The following is a 14,916-nucleotide window of genomic DNA, read 5'->3' as shown; positions in this document are numbered from 1 at the left end:
TTTTCATGTACATTTCTGATACATGAAAAGTTTAAAATTTAACAGTGATTTGTGACAGATGACACATTTACCAAAATGAGCTCTTATCTCATAATTACATAAAGCATTAGTATTGACAACAATACTCAATTTGGTTGAAATACCATAAACTTTGCAGTGCTGAAACTTCAATAGTTCAGCACTGAAATATTTACAATGCAAATATTCACAATGTGATTTATTTCTTCTTTTAATGTTGAAAATTATTCCACACTTATCTGTTTTTCAAATACCGAAAAGAATTAAAATATTTCTCTCCATTCATGAATACAGTTAGGAGACATTTCCCCATCCAGAATCAGAAGTAAAATAGCCTTGGTTTTCCTACACTTCTGGGTGTGGTCTTATATATGTCAAGTGAGAAGAGGATGGAGACATTTTACAATACCAAAGTAACTATAATGACTTTCAGCTTGAATTCTTCATGAGTGAAGCTGCTGGACAGACCAGATTTTGGGAAATTGATTGTTCCAGAAAAGAGTAACACCAGAACTGCAAATGCTAAATGTCCCAATGAGAGTAGCAATGGAAAAGTAATAGAAAACTAATCTAACTGTACAAGAGCTATGCAATTGCCGCACAGGGAAAAAGAGAAATTACAAATTAATCAGAAGCAGCATCATATTTGAAAGCTGAATTTTAAAAGTAAGTGGTTGTAGTAAACAAAGGAAAAATGGAAGGATATGAAAGAGTATGCAAAGAGACGGGTTAAGAAAAGCTAAAAATAATTAATTTTAAGGTACCTGAAGTCTTAACAGAAAGACAAAATACTTTTTCTAGCTATTCAACAATGGATGGATGATATTAATGGGTGAAGGAAAGAAGTCTGACGTAGTTGATATCTTTTTGAAAGACTAATCATAGACAGTCAACTTATATAAATAGTGTGATAGTTAAAAGAGTATAAAGCCAGGCTAGCCTTTGGATAAAAAGTTCAGGTCCTTGGGTTAGTTTCTGTAAGATATTTTCAAATTGTTTAGCAATTTTCAAGATTTACAAGATTTACAAGATTTACAAGATCTGAGATTTACAAGATTTACAAGAGCCTGAGAACAGGTAGAGGTTATTTCAGGACAGAAAGTTGGTGACATGAACAACTGTGGCTCTTGGGTAGGTTTTTGAAAGGAGGGAAAAATCTAGACGTACTAACCTCTGAAGAAGTTGAAAAAGAAGAACCAGTGCTTTGTCTCTGGTCAACTAAATATCTTGAAAATTCTTTAATAAATAAGCAAAGCACATGTGAAAATCAGCAGATAATGAGGAAAAAAAAAAAAAGATTTTTTAAGAACAAATCACATTGGACTGCTAGGACAAGAAAATATTATTTTTGAGTGGGAGAAAAGTGGTAGATGTCTTACATGTACTGAAATTGTTTCCTTACATGCTCATACAAGGAAATACATGCTCACTGAAATTAATAGCTATACAAGAAAACAGGAGCAAACATACGCTGCATATCTGTGGTTGTGAAACATGAAGTCTAATTAAAATGAACCCAGCAGTGAGAACCCTCATCAGAAAAGACTGAAAGCATGGATGGAATAAAAAGCGACAGGTTAAACTGAAGCAAGTGTGATATGTATTACAATTAAGAGGAAAAGAATGCCTAGAAATCTGCATAGAAAATAGATATGCAAAACCAGTGCTCCTCCAAGTTTTTGGAAATTTGAGTTCTTTCTGGATCATTTGCTCTCATGAGATCCTTTGCATTGAAAATATTCAGGAAGAATTACCATCATGCTCTTAATCAACTCCTTTCTTTTCATTAGAGGTTGCAACCAAGGGTCACAACCTGTTCTCACTTTCAGGTGAAAAATTCTGCTGCTCAATTCTTTGTTGTCTACTTGATGCTTTTTCATGAATTCCCCACTTTCTTCCCTGGCACTGTATCCAAGGGACACTGCTCAAAGGTTTTCAGCAGGAGGTAATTTTAAGAAAAGGATACTTAATTTTTGTCATGAATGGTGTTGGTGTATCTTTTTGTACTACAGAGCAGAAGGACAGATGACTCTCGCCATTCCACTCCATTCCAGTCCATTTCACCTCTATTTTTCTGTAGTTACACGTGAAGAGGATGAACTGGCTGATATCATTCTTCATTAAACTGGAAATCTCACTCGTGAAAAAGCAAACACATAGGAAGGGCTGTAAGTCCATGCATTGTCTCTTTCTTCTACCTATCAAATTTTAAATTTAATTCCATCAAAGAAAGCTGAATTCTCTGGAGGAGAATACGACTAGTTTCTTCCTGTACTAAAAAACTTCCTAAGTTCTTAAATTTAGTTTTTATCAGGTACCCTTGCTTTTGGTAAGATTTCCAACTACCAAAATATTTTATGGCAAGAATGAAGACTGGATTTTTTCAAGAGAATAAAGTATCTATCCTGAATGTTTTTATGAATGTCTACATGTTATTATGAATCATAATAGATTACATCTACCTAGATGTTTTCCACTAATACAACCATTGATCTAATTTTGCATGTGGCCATGGCAGAACAGGGTGGTAGATCACTTCTGATGGCCTTTTTAGATGCACTGGTCTTATTGATTTATTTCAGTGGAGTTGCTCTGATGCAAACTACAATGATAAGCCAGCCATGTGTTCCATATCTGGATCTATATTCAAGTTTGATTTTGCTAATTTAAGGTCTCCAAGCATAATTTAAGGCTTGCAATTTATTCTTCATGTGCTCACATTTCCTTAGCTATGTAATTAATTAATAGATAGGATCCCACACTGAGGCATGCATGTGCTGCAGGAGTTTGTTGAAAATGTAGTCAGAGAACTTCTTCACAAGAGCCTGCTCTTCTTCCAGCTTCCACTAGGACAAGTCACAGATTTGCTGGCTTTATGAAGGCCAAAGCATCTTCTCCTCCCTCCAAAATCAGGGGAAGTCAATCTCCAGCACAGAGAATACTGTACAAATTCTTCCCTCTTGCACAATAGAAAGAAGAGTCCCTTCACTTTCCCCTCTGTGTTTTTAAAAATCATGTCATTTATCTTCATAACAGCCTTGCTAAATGTTGTACTTGAGGATATAGATACGACACAAAGGATGTTCTCATTGTTGCAAATACATCTCTGAGGTGAAATTCAGAAATGCAATTCCAAAACTATTTCTGCCTAGGGAATATGATACCTTTTGACACCTGTGTTCTAATCTCATCCCAAGCCCCCGTCAATTCCTGTCTAAGTGCAGCCTGGATCCCTGTTAACACTTATATTTTTGTGCATGTTTAACTTTGATGATGAGAATAGCTTCATTGGCCTCAGCAGGGCCACTTGTAGCAGAAAATTAGGCAAATGCATAAACATTTCTATGTTTGCTACAAATTATGCTCTTCTCAACAGTGCCTATACAGCAAACATTAGCTTATCTGAGAGTCTAATTGTGACATGATGCACCTTGTCAAAGCAAGAAATATCAAAATTTTGGTCATAATTTGCATGCAAATTGTTGAAATATAAACAATTTCATAGTTCAATCAAAAGATATTAAACCAGATCAAAACTGAAATTCTTCAAACATTATATCAACAATATTCCTATCATGACCCTCTGACATCAGTCTCACACAGAGATCAATTTCTGGGAAGCTAGTGCATATGCAGTGTTCATTTATCTGCACTTTAATGTATTACTAGAGAGGCATCTTCTCTATTTTCTCCCTGCCTTGAGTGACAGCAGACTATTTGCTTGTCTTCTATAGTATTTGTTTTTTGTATAATTATGATATATACTGGAAATGCCAAAGAAAAATTCAGCAATCCAGCAATCTGATCATATGTTCCTCATAGCTCACTTGCTGAGTAATGGAATAGTACTATCTTGATAGTAGCTCAAATCACATAAATAGTGGATACATAGGATATTAAAGAGAAATCAAATCTTTGTGCAATGTTCTGTGTTTCCTAATGCCATCCTAGAACTCATATCAATGACAAATATATAACAAAAAGCAATTTGTAGGATTCTGTGTATTATTTTGAAAAATAGCAGGGAAACTGCTGAGAGGAATACAACCATATGTCAGTATGAGAATGTGTTCTAAAGGCTGATAAACATTTTCCATGTAATTATGATTTATAAGTTGAAAGTTGAATTAATCTTCTCTCTTTGAAGAATGCCATCAGCAGATGATTCAAATGCTCCAAAGAGCAGTCTGCTGCTACTTTCAAGGGGGTTTAAATAGGTTTTGTGGTCCACCCATGAGAAACCTTAGTGACTTTAATAAAAATAAACTGTACTGAGGCTGATGTCAGTGCTCAAACCATGGTTTCTACATGATTATATTTTATCAACAGATCACTTGGGTGCAGAAATAATTTGTTCATATTTTCTTGATGAAAATTATTTTCTTGCAGTACTTTCCATTCTTTTGTGTCCTGATACTGTCTTACAGAATACTTTTTATTTACTGATAAAGCTGATAAGGGCTAGAAGTAATTATCTGAGCATGTCTAAATGTGCACATTCAACTGGCTGAAATTTAAACACTATTTGATTTTCCTAGGGTAACTTTTATTCATGCCAGCATTGAACTTCAACAAATCTTCATGAAGCTACAGTCAATTAAAAAAATATCATGTCTACAATACCTAGCCAGGTGTAAAATAATAAACATATGTGTGAGGGGTAAAGACTTGTTTTGGAGAAGAAATGGCTGTATAGCCATTTCTATATAATGGTTTCAAGCATATTTGGTGGTATTCCACTGTGAATCAGTGCTCCAGCAGAAAGCAGAACCCATTACTCCTCTCTCTGGCTTCTTAATTTTCTCAATTTAACTAATTTGACTTCTAGTTTAAGACAGAAAATATAAATACACTGGGTATCTTATTGATCCATTTCTATGTACATACAATCTAGCTTCAGGCCAGCATTTTAGTCACATATGCCTTCTTCTGGAGACACATAATGATAACTTCTGCTGCTTAAAACCCAACAATGCATTCTCAGCACTAGGTTTGCAATAATAATTGTACAGACTAAGAAATTAATTTATGAGTGAAAGCACATTTAGAAGGGAGAAGATGAAAAATTGTGATTTTTTTGCAGTTACAGAGCTCCTAACACAGGCATTCTCTTAAGCTGGCAGGAAGATTCTTTTCCTTCTATATATACAGGCTTCACTTGCACAAATTTGAGTGATTATCAATTTTAGCAGGTAGTTATGTGTTTCACACTGCATTGTTACTTTCATCACATATAAAACCCATGGAAACGTTGGTGCTGATAACAAGAAGGACCTTTATAGGAAGGCTAATAAGATTTTGGAGAGGTTTAGGCTATATGCATAATTCATACACTATGAATGCAATGTGCTGAAGTTCTCAGCTGACTGTGGAAGCCTTGGAGGCTCTAATAGATGGTTAAATATTTTACATAGCAGTCATAGGGTTAGCAGTGTCAAGTGAAGTCCATATATTTTCACAAAGTTGTAACACTAATATTATAAGAAGTGTGTACTACAGCAGGTTTCTTAACAATTACTACTTTAGTAGTTAGATTTCTACTCCCTCTACCTGGCTGCCTAGATCAGCAGTGGCAGTTCTGCCTATATTTGTTTCTCTCTTCACCCATCTCCTGCTGCTCACTGACCTTAATGGTCCTTAGATGTGGGAACTCAAAATGTCTCTCAGACATTTTTAGAGGTTCCAGACCTTGGTCAAAAGCATTCTAGACCCTGGCAGACAACTGAAAAACAGCTGTGATTTTGAGTTTGAGCCATGGAATGAATTACCAACTTTGGAGGTGGAACAAGCAATCACAAAAGGTTAGATAGTATAGTAAAAGTAGTTACAAAGTAGAGGGGAAATTTTTTTAGTATTGTACAGGGGGGTTTTAACACTTGTACAGGGGGGTTTTCACTTTGTACATGGGGGCCAGAAGTTCTAAGATGGAGGAAAGTGGACTGATCCTGTTCTTCCTCCTTCTTTTTCCTTACCTCCATGTTCTTGGTGATGTTGGCACTCACAGATTGGTTTAGAGTAGAAAAACACTTGGCAACGTAGGTAGTAGGTATTGGGGAATAATTGTAAATATGTTATACGTAATATATCTTATAAAAGATAGCAGCAGCCCTGGGCGGAGAGAGAGACGAAGAAGACAGCAGATAGAGAGGATGTCAGGGTGTGTGTGTGCCTCTACCCAGGCCACTGATCAAACAGCTGCAGTCCAAGAACATAATCTGTTAGATAACTAGCAATAAACTGCCTTGAGACCGAACAGCTAAGCCTGCGGAGTTTTTCTTTGGAAGCACGGGTTGGAGGAGGAATTTCACCACCACATGAGGCCCCAAAGCAAGGCCGGGGTTCTCACACTTAGAGAGGGAAGTGTCCTGAATTTCTCTACTGGTACAAATAATTGATGACCATGAAAACTAACAGTGCTTAGTACTTCACAGGAGACACTTAAAAACTTAAAGAATAGTATCCTTTAAAAACTGTTTAAGAAAAATACCTGATGAGAATCTGGTTGGCTTTGCATTTAAAGTGCTTTCTAGACAAAATTTTCTTGACACATCCTTAAAGTCCCACCTCAGAACTGCAATGGGTAAAGTCAAAATTCATCTAAACTCACCCCATTTATAACTGTTGTTTTTATTTGCAGGTCTTTGACTAAGAAGTGATGACTCCAAGAGTAATGGAGGACCCTACACTTCTGCTAAAGGAAGGGTACTGGAATTTATTTCACTCTTTCCAGGGAGAAATGTGCTTTTTGCTATGATAGTAATCCAGGGAGTAATAATACCACACACAGACCCATGAGTTAGTCTATTCTGCTTTCAAGCTATGTAACAGATTTCCAGAACACACTTGAATACCTTTTACCTACTCTTTTAAAACAACATATATTCTGATCCTGATTCTGATAAAAGGGCACATTTTAAACCTTCAAATATCAATTTAAATTATTTGATAATGGTTAATCAGCTATATTTTTCATAATTAGTGGCATAAGACCTTTGGCTGATGACTAAGCTGGAATGTCTTCAGGAGTAGCATTTTATTTGATACACTGTGACTAGTTTAGGCTACTATTGCAGAGATACCTGGGGCTTTAAGCTCCTTGAATGAGCATAAAATTTAGGAAGTCATCAAGTCCTTCTCACTGCTGGCCAGACTGGCAAAACCAAGGGTGTCTGGTGACCAGGTCAGGTGTGCAGGAAGTGGTGGGTTGGTCCCTGGCTGAGCCCTGCCTGGCTGCCCTCAATAGGGAGAGGGGCAGCTGGGGGCAGCTTCAGTCTCAGCCATCTTTGGTTAGTAGTAGTCTGCTGTTTTTCTGCTATGTTTGTGTCACTTCTTTTATGCCCTTCTTTTTCTGTTTCTATCTCTCTTGCTGCATGGAATCTTGTAGCTTTCCTCAAAGAGAAAGTTGTCAGAGTACCTGTCTTTCCCCTTGTCTAATCCTTTTGCTGATTTCCCCTCCTTCAGCTCTCTTCTCTCACTTTCTGCCATACACAGGGATGGAGATTTCTGGGCTGCTTTCCTTGGCAGCCCTCATCTGCACTTGAATAAGTAATTTTCAGCTTCTCTTTACTACTCGCAGTTATTTCTTTGGACACTTCTTACTCCCAAGTCAAACCTAACTAAAATTGACCAGTGAGTGTCAACTCCCTTCAGACTCTTCTGCTTTTCTCCATTTCATGTATCAGCTCCTTGACTGTGCTGTGCACTGCTGTTCTGGCCCTCACACATGTCCATGTGGCTTCCATGTCTTGCTGCTTTCATTAACCATTATAATTTTTTTTTTGAACAGAGTGGGACACCGCAGTTCTCATTCAGTACTCTGGTGTTTTCAAACCAGTGGTTTGATTCTTGTGTACTGAAACCACTCTCTTCTGTGGAAAATATTTGCTCATATGATCTGTATATTCCATACTTGGAGCCTGATTGTCAGAGCTCAAGAATGATCCTTTTCGTGCAATTGCAAAGCATTTGACTCAATGGGATCATCTTCAGCTCTTCACAGCCTATGATCAGAATTAACTGATACGTGTTAGCATTTTGCTTAGCATGGCCTGGGGAGTCAGATTTCATCCTTGAGATTTTCACTTATGGTTTTAGGAAGTTGCTGCTGCAATGTTTCCCAAAATCTGGAACTGAGCAAATATTTTTGTAATTGAAATCTTTAAACCACCATTAGCCACACTACATCCTCAGTAGTCATAGATACTTTCTTCTAACTCCTCCAGATTAAACCAAACCTAATTTACAAGAAACTTTTCAGGTTGTGCTCATTACTGCAGAATTAGTTCCTTTTGAAATTTTGACAATGAGAATTCAAAGTACATAAATACTGCTGTGATTTTTGAAACAGCGCTGGTGCTTGTATTGTTCATACAATAGAACAAAGTGTGTCTAAGCCTTAGCTCATTATGAAAGTCTCTGAAACTCTGGAATTTATTAATCCCATGTTGGCTAATTAGCTTGTATGTAAAATTTTAGCTTTCATTACTGTCTTCTTAGACACCAAAGTTTGCCTTACCACAACAACCATATTAAGTGGGTTTTGTAATGCTTGACTACAAACAGAGCATTTCCTGATTTTAAGCTTCTGTGTTTAAACATTTGCTCAGCATTGAGTATTATTTTACCAGCATTTTTAGAACTCCAGCCAACCCCAGGCCATTATTTGAAACCATTTACTTTTTCAGCTGAGTGTACTGCAAGTACACAAAGGAAAGAGAAGCAGGGTTCCAGTAAGAGCTGTTTCTGAATGGTTTGCAAGGCTTTGAAGGGAGCTGCCTTCTGTGGACTGCTGTTTGAAGGGCATCTGGGAGGGTGGCAGATACATACAGCCTTCCTGCCTCATTTCCATCTCTACCTCTTCTCTTGACTCCTTCTCCTGTTTACTTATCTTACTGGATCCATAAAACTTAGAAAACAGTTCTGGCAGACCTGAGTGCTTGCAGTTTCCTCCCAGCTCTAGTAGTTATTACAACAGGCCTTCCAAAATACTTCAGCCACCTGAAGGCCACTTTCTGTAGCATTTGCATTTTCAACACACCGTACCTGATTCCTCCCATTTTCACAATTATTGGTACTACAGCCAGTAGTAAATTTTAAAATTTTAAAAGTAAAAAGTTTTGATCTGAGATTTTTAATTATGCTGGGACTCAGCAACAGGTGTCATAATCTAATCTACTCCATTTTCTCATGGCTATATGAAGAAAGCTATTGTTCTGGCAGCAACATCTTTAGGCATGTAGATATTCCAGCTGCCAGTAGCAGCTTCTCCATGCCAGCACTCACCATTGTGGGCGAATGAGGATATTCACACTTGTTGGAACAAAATGGAAAGAAGTATACATTTTTCTTTTTGGTTTGAAAGAAAATAAAACCTAGCTCATATTCTCTATTAATTCTATTAATAAGACAGAACATTTACTTTATCAGCAACAATTATGCTTTGGTCTTGTATTTAAACAAACCTAATCAAAACTGTAGTTGTAATTTTCTAGCATTCAATAGTTTATTCTTATAGACAGAGTGAAACTGGGAAAAGAATGATGAAAACTAATTATGGAGTTTGGTTAAAAACTTACCTCATGAAACAGCTAAGAGGTATAGTTAGCAAAAAATGTTAGGTATAAGCCAGTCTTAAGCAATTTCTGGCATTAACCCAGTCTGAAGTAAAGATTCCCATTAGTGGTCTCTATGGTGTGCTAGATCAGGTCTTAATTAGATATTAATCAGAATTAATGTGTATAATTTACTGACACATCTTCAGATAAGAGTTCAACTCTGATATCCTAAAAATAAAATTATTTCTGTCTTGAGGAACTCGCTGACTTACAAGAAAAATAATATAAGTAACAGGTTAAAGAAGACTAATTTGAGCTGAGGGACCACTATCACTGTATCTGTGTGTGTTTGTAGCATATGATGTAACAAAGCACTAGTCCTAGACAGAAATCTGCAAACTATTAATATTAATTCTATTAGTAACAGGAAAACTAACACCATCCTAAGAAAGAAGCTCTAATCCTATCACTATCAGTGTGTATAATTTAGAGATTAAAACATTAATTCTTTGCAATTCAAATGATCTGTTGCACTCCTTGTGTCAAACCATGTCCTGTTTCTCATGACATGACTTTAGTGACATTTTCCCTTTCCTGCCTGATGAACTGCAAGGTCTTGTGATAGAATTGTGTCCTACTTTGATTTTTATTTTTTTTTAAATCAGATGAAATCTTTCAGTTTTGACATCATGTTCAGGGATGAAACTATGCAATTTCTGGTCAAATATGTTCTTCATGTAGTTAAGTTGGTAACCAAGCCTTCAAAAACAGAATAACACTAAGAACAATTTCTGTTCAGAATTCTTCAGAATTTTACCCAGGATGTTTTCTTCTGCAAACCAATATGTGTACATTTTATTTACATTAGTTGTAATTAGAAAGTGTGATTTTTCTAATTAGTAGAAATGTTTCACCAGCACCAAGTTAGAAATGCTGCATACTGTGTTATCCTGTATACTAAATTAACTGTATTTCTTAATTTACACTGAGTAGACAAATCTGTTCTAAGGCTTTCTCTTTCCTGATTTGTCTTGCTGTTATAAACTGACCATAAATACATGGCTAACTTCTCAACAAAAAGCCTCTCAGAGGTAACCAAGTGCCTTGAAACATTTATTTTCTACTCCCACAGACAACAGATGCAATGCATGTAAAATTTAAAAGGTGCCTATATAGTCATCTAGCAAAACCTGAAACCTTATGAAGCAAGACTGTGATCCAAGTTGCTTGCTGCAAGCGTGTTTCACTTCAGGCCAAATTTATTCTGAGTTAATATTTAATTTTGTGGTTTAGGTACTATCATGATAACAAGCTACAGGTTATGTGTTTTCAGGGTGATGATGGATGCAAGTGGCTTACAAATTTTTTTTGTTTCTTGATAAAACTGTCAAGATTTCCCTGAAACATTCTAGTTGCATTAGGCAATTCTCTTTGATATCAAGCAAAGTATGGGTTTAATAAGTGCTACAAACTGTCATTCTGTTCAACTCATGAAATTAGCTGGACACAGGCAAAAGATAGAAGTGAGCTTGATTTTTAGTTTGTTTTCACTGGAATCATTGTTGATGCAATCAAATATGTCTAGCTGGCTTTTCTATAAATGTGTCATGCTAATATATCTTCTCATGTGTGGGTGTGCATTTATGTCAAGATGAAGAAAAAAATACATGTTAATTTAGTGGTGTTTTCAAAGTTAAATAACCCTAAAATTCCTCTTTGAACAGTTGCAATTTCCTTGAACTGACCACATGGCAGGGCTTAACCAGCAAAAAGAAATTTATCACAACAAAATATACTTCCACTGCCTTTATTTAATGTGGTAACTAGAATTCCCTAAAAGCCTATTTTGATGGAGTGACAACTATCTGTGTAGGGAACATACTAGAGATATTACATAAACCTGACATGAAATGTTGCTTTGTTTTGGAAGGAATTTTTTCAGACCTATGTGCTAGCAAAATTAACCATTGCAACTTCAGGTGAAATGGTTCTGAGGTGTTGTCTTAGGACTTTTCTGAATATTACTGCTTTGCAGATATCCCTCCTTCAAGAGAGAGCTTGAGGAAAACACAGCTGTCATACAGAGGCATGTTCAATGGATTTCCCCCTACATTTCCAGAGGTAGTAAAGGCAGAGTTTTTAATTATTTATATTCTATTCCTCCTCTCTTGGTAGAGAAGATGAGCTAGATCAAGATGTGAAAATGAAACACTGCTTTGATTGAGGAAGGAATGATATTGCAACTGTGTTCTTGTTTGCTCTACAAGTCGACATACCTCAAGATTTCTCTACACTGCAGCCTTCTTTATAACCTTCCTGGCATCTCAGCACATGTGAAACCCATTTCAAATTCTGAAAATGTCTTTTATGTTATGCAGTAGACTGTCTGGTTGTAGAAAAGGGGAAATTCATTCCAAGGATACCCTCTATGACTTTATTTTAAAAGGAAAAACTCCAAAAAGTCTTAAAAGGGAAAAACTCCTTGGCACTGGGCACAGTTAAAACACATGACCTGTTGTTTTGATGTTTGCTATCCTGAAAGAGCATGATCCAAAGGCCTCCAAAGTTCATGAACATTTTTTCTTTATCTTCAGTGCACTCCGACTAGGTTCTAAGTATAGAAAATAGCTACAATATTTGTCCTTAAAATAGTTTGTTACTGTGTATTAAGAATTTGAAACACATGCTCAGCACATCCATTGTCCTAAACATAGCAAAATGCCATGTGTTCTTGTCTCCTCCAGAGTGTGAATCCTTTTCAGTCTTAGAGCTCCAGCCTCTTTTCTTGCAGGCTGCTTGTTTCAGATTCTGTGATCAAGGTACCGACAGCCTCCCTTTTCCAGGGATCTGCCTTTATGACAGGAAGATAAAACTGCATCTTCTGTCTCAACACTGAGAATGCTAAAGTACATCAGCATCTAGACAGAATTCTAGTCAGATATTTGTTGGTCAGATTGTTTAAGGGAGAGATATCTGTGAGTTACATCTTCAAAAACTCTGTAGGCAAGATTTGCCATTGTGGAAATTTCTGGTGTGTTGGTAGAGCCAAACTTCAGTGTATAATTTTCTTCTTGAGCAGGTTGTGATTTTCACCTTGTCTGGGTTCAGGCTGTTGCACACCATAGATTACAAGTAAATGTAGAGTACTAATAGAAGTAACCAATGGGAAATGCCTCGAGATGAGTAAAAAAACACAGCAGAATTTACCTTCATGAAACGCTCTCCCAGCCTTTCATACTTTGCAGGTCAGTCAGAGATTATGTCTTTATGCCTAATAGATGTCAATGATTTCAATTCCATGTATTTGTTCAGTCACACACAAAACCCAGTTTAGCTCCTTGCAAACCCAGATGGGAAAAAACAGTACAATCTGCAGAAGGATGCTCAGGACACCTCATAAAGCTCCTCTATTTACAGATCAGTAGAAGGACACTAGGCCTAAACTTAGCATGAATGCATATTCCCAGCTTTTTCTTAACATCCTGAACTTTACTCCACCCCATCAAAATCCACATCAGAGAATAAACAGCAGCTCTGGCTTCTCACGCTTATCTGAAGACAGAGATCTTCAAGCATTAGATCAGTGAAAGGATCTGGTGGGGAAAAGAGCATAAACAACCAGATGGGTTACTATGAGATGAGACGGGAAGAGATCTCTTTCTGGTTAGGAATAATAGCTTGAGCATTTCTCTTTCAGAACATCTAGTGTAAGAAGTCCAGCAGTGATGATATGTTACAGAGTTTTCCCACTGTGATGGCTGTAGCTGGAAGAAAAACAAAGTGACAAAAATCTACTTAGTAGTTTGATCCAAAGTGGTTGGTATAATATAGCAAAATGACTGAACCTGTATTTTGCTGCCCAAAAGATCAAATTTATGTTTTGCTTAGGTACAGATCAAGCTGTAGAGCTGTTTCTGTGTGAAGAACTGGCCATCCTAGTAGAGTCTAAGTTTGTATGCAATGAGTTAAAACAGAACTTCCAATTTCTCTACTAACAGAGCATAAATCCACTTACTTGACCAGTTCATATAATGGGTATGTGGAAACATCAATTTTCTTTTTCTCTGATTGATTTTATATTTTCTAAAGCAAAGCACATCACACAACTTTTTTCAGAACAACCTGTAAGGAAAAAATCAAAACAAACCATTAATCCAACAGAAGGATGCTGAATGGAAATGTTTCAAAAGCTGAAAATATCTGGTATCCCTCAATACTCTAAAAAAAAATATTATAGGGGGCTTTGAATCATCCTCCCACAATACAGCTATTGCAGAACAAATGTTTGTTCATCTTTCCTTTTCAGCTGTTACTATTTTGACTAGTTGCGTAGAAAATCTGAACAATCACCTGAGCCAAATTTAGTTTAAATGCAGAGGGAGTATGTGATGTGAATGTGCAAAGGCCCAAATTCATTAAACTACCTTTTTTTCAGAGCTATTTCTCTTTCAAAAAGAGAAGAATACAAGAGAACAAGGGAACAAGATAAGTCCAACATTTCTCCCTGAATGTTGACAAAGGTTCCACCTTCCTCTTGCTATCACTGATATTCCTACTTACTCAATAAATAGGACATCCTATTTTCAAGCTGAAGTGGAAAATAGAGAGGTCTTTTGCCTTTGGCCTTGAGACCCAAATGCTGACTACTTGTACTCACTCACAGCAGTTGCAACTAGGATGAAATTTGTGTTTTACAAGAATAACTTTGCTATGAAGGTCCTGGATTGAGAGGGCAGAGGAGTTCCAGGGATGAATAAGTTTGTTCTGAGAATCATCTTTCAAGCAAATTGTACTTGCATAGCTAAGCCTCTCTTTTGCCTTTCTCAGGATGTCTGCCCAGATGCTGATTAATAATGTTTGACTAATGATTTTGCCCTAATAAGAAAAAAATATCCCTTCTTGCCTGCCAGGAATACTACCTCCCAGTCCACACTTAGAGGTCTGAAACTTCAAGGGAGAAACATCAAAACCACCAAAATTTGGTAGCAGGAGTAAACTTACATCAGTTTGGTCTCACTCACACACTGGGGATTGCTTATGGGCCACTCAGACTCTGAGCTCTGTCTCCAGTGTTGCCACTCCTGATTTCTGCAACTCACAATAGCATGCATGTATGCAGGAGTTTTCTTTCAGTCTGTTTCTGTGTTTTCCTTCTATTCAATTTCTATGAATAAGAATTTGCTAATGATGCCAAGCCATCTGAAGGTTCCCAGTCTTCCCTCATTCTTACGTTTCCCAACATGTATAATGGAGAAAAAATTGCATTGACCCCAATTTATTCTGTCTCTATGAAAAAGCTCATCATTTACATGTGTTAATTTCAGAAGTAACCCAAGTAATGCTG

The 14,916-nt window shown here is 36.8% G+C and overlaps 1 protein-coding gene across 1 annotated transcript in view; it reads left to right on the top strand.

Moving 5' to 3' along the window:
• Positions 1 to 11,621, top strand: part of TMEM200A (transmembrane protein 200A) — an 88,911-nt gene extending 77,290 nt beyond the window's left edge. The window contains exons 3-4 of the transcript XR_013339720.1: positions 6,656 to 6,720; positions 11,608 to 11,621. The gene's annotated coding sequence lies outside the window, so the exon portion shown is untranslated. The remainder of the gene's footprint in view (positions 1 to 6,655; positions 6,721 to 11,607) is intronic.
• The last annotated feature ends 3,295 nt before the right edge of the window (positions 11,622 to 14,916 follow it).

Source organism: Lonchura striata, chromosome 3 (genome assembly GCF_046129695.1).
Source record: "Lonchura striata isolate bLonStr1 chromosome 3, bLonStr1.mat, whole genome shotgun sequence".
In the NCBI taxonomy this organism is placed as follows: domain Eukaryota; kingdom Metazoa; phylum Chordata; class Aves; order Passeriformes; family Estrildidae; genus Lonchura; species Lonchura striata.
This window is presented reverse-complemented; position numbering and strand designations above follow the sequence as displayed.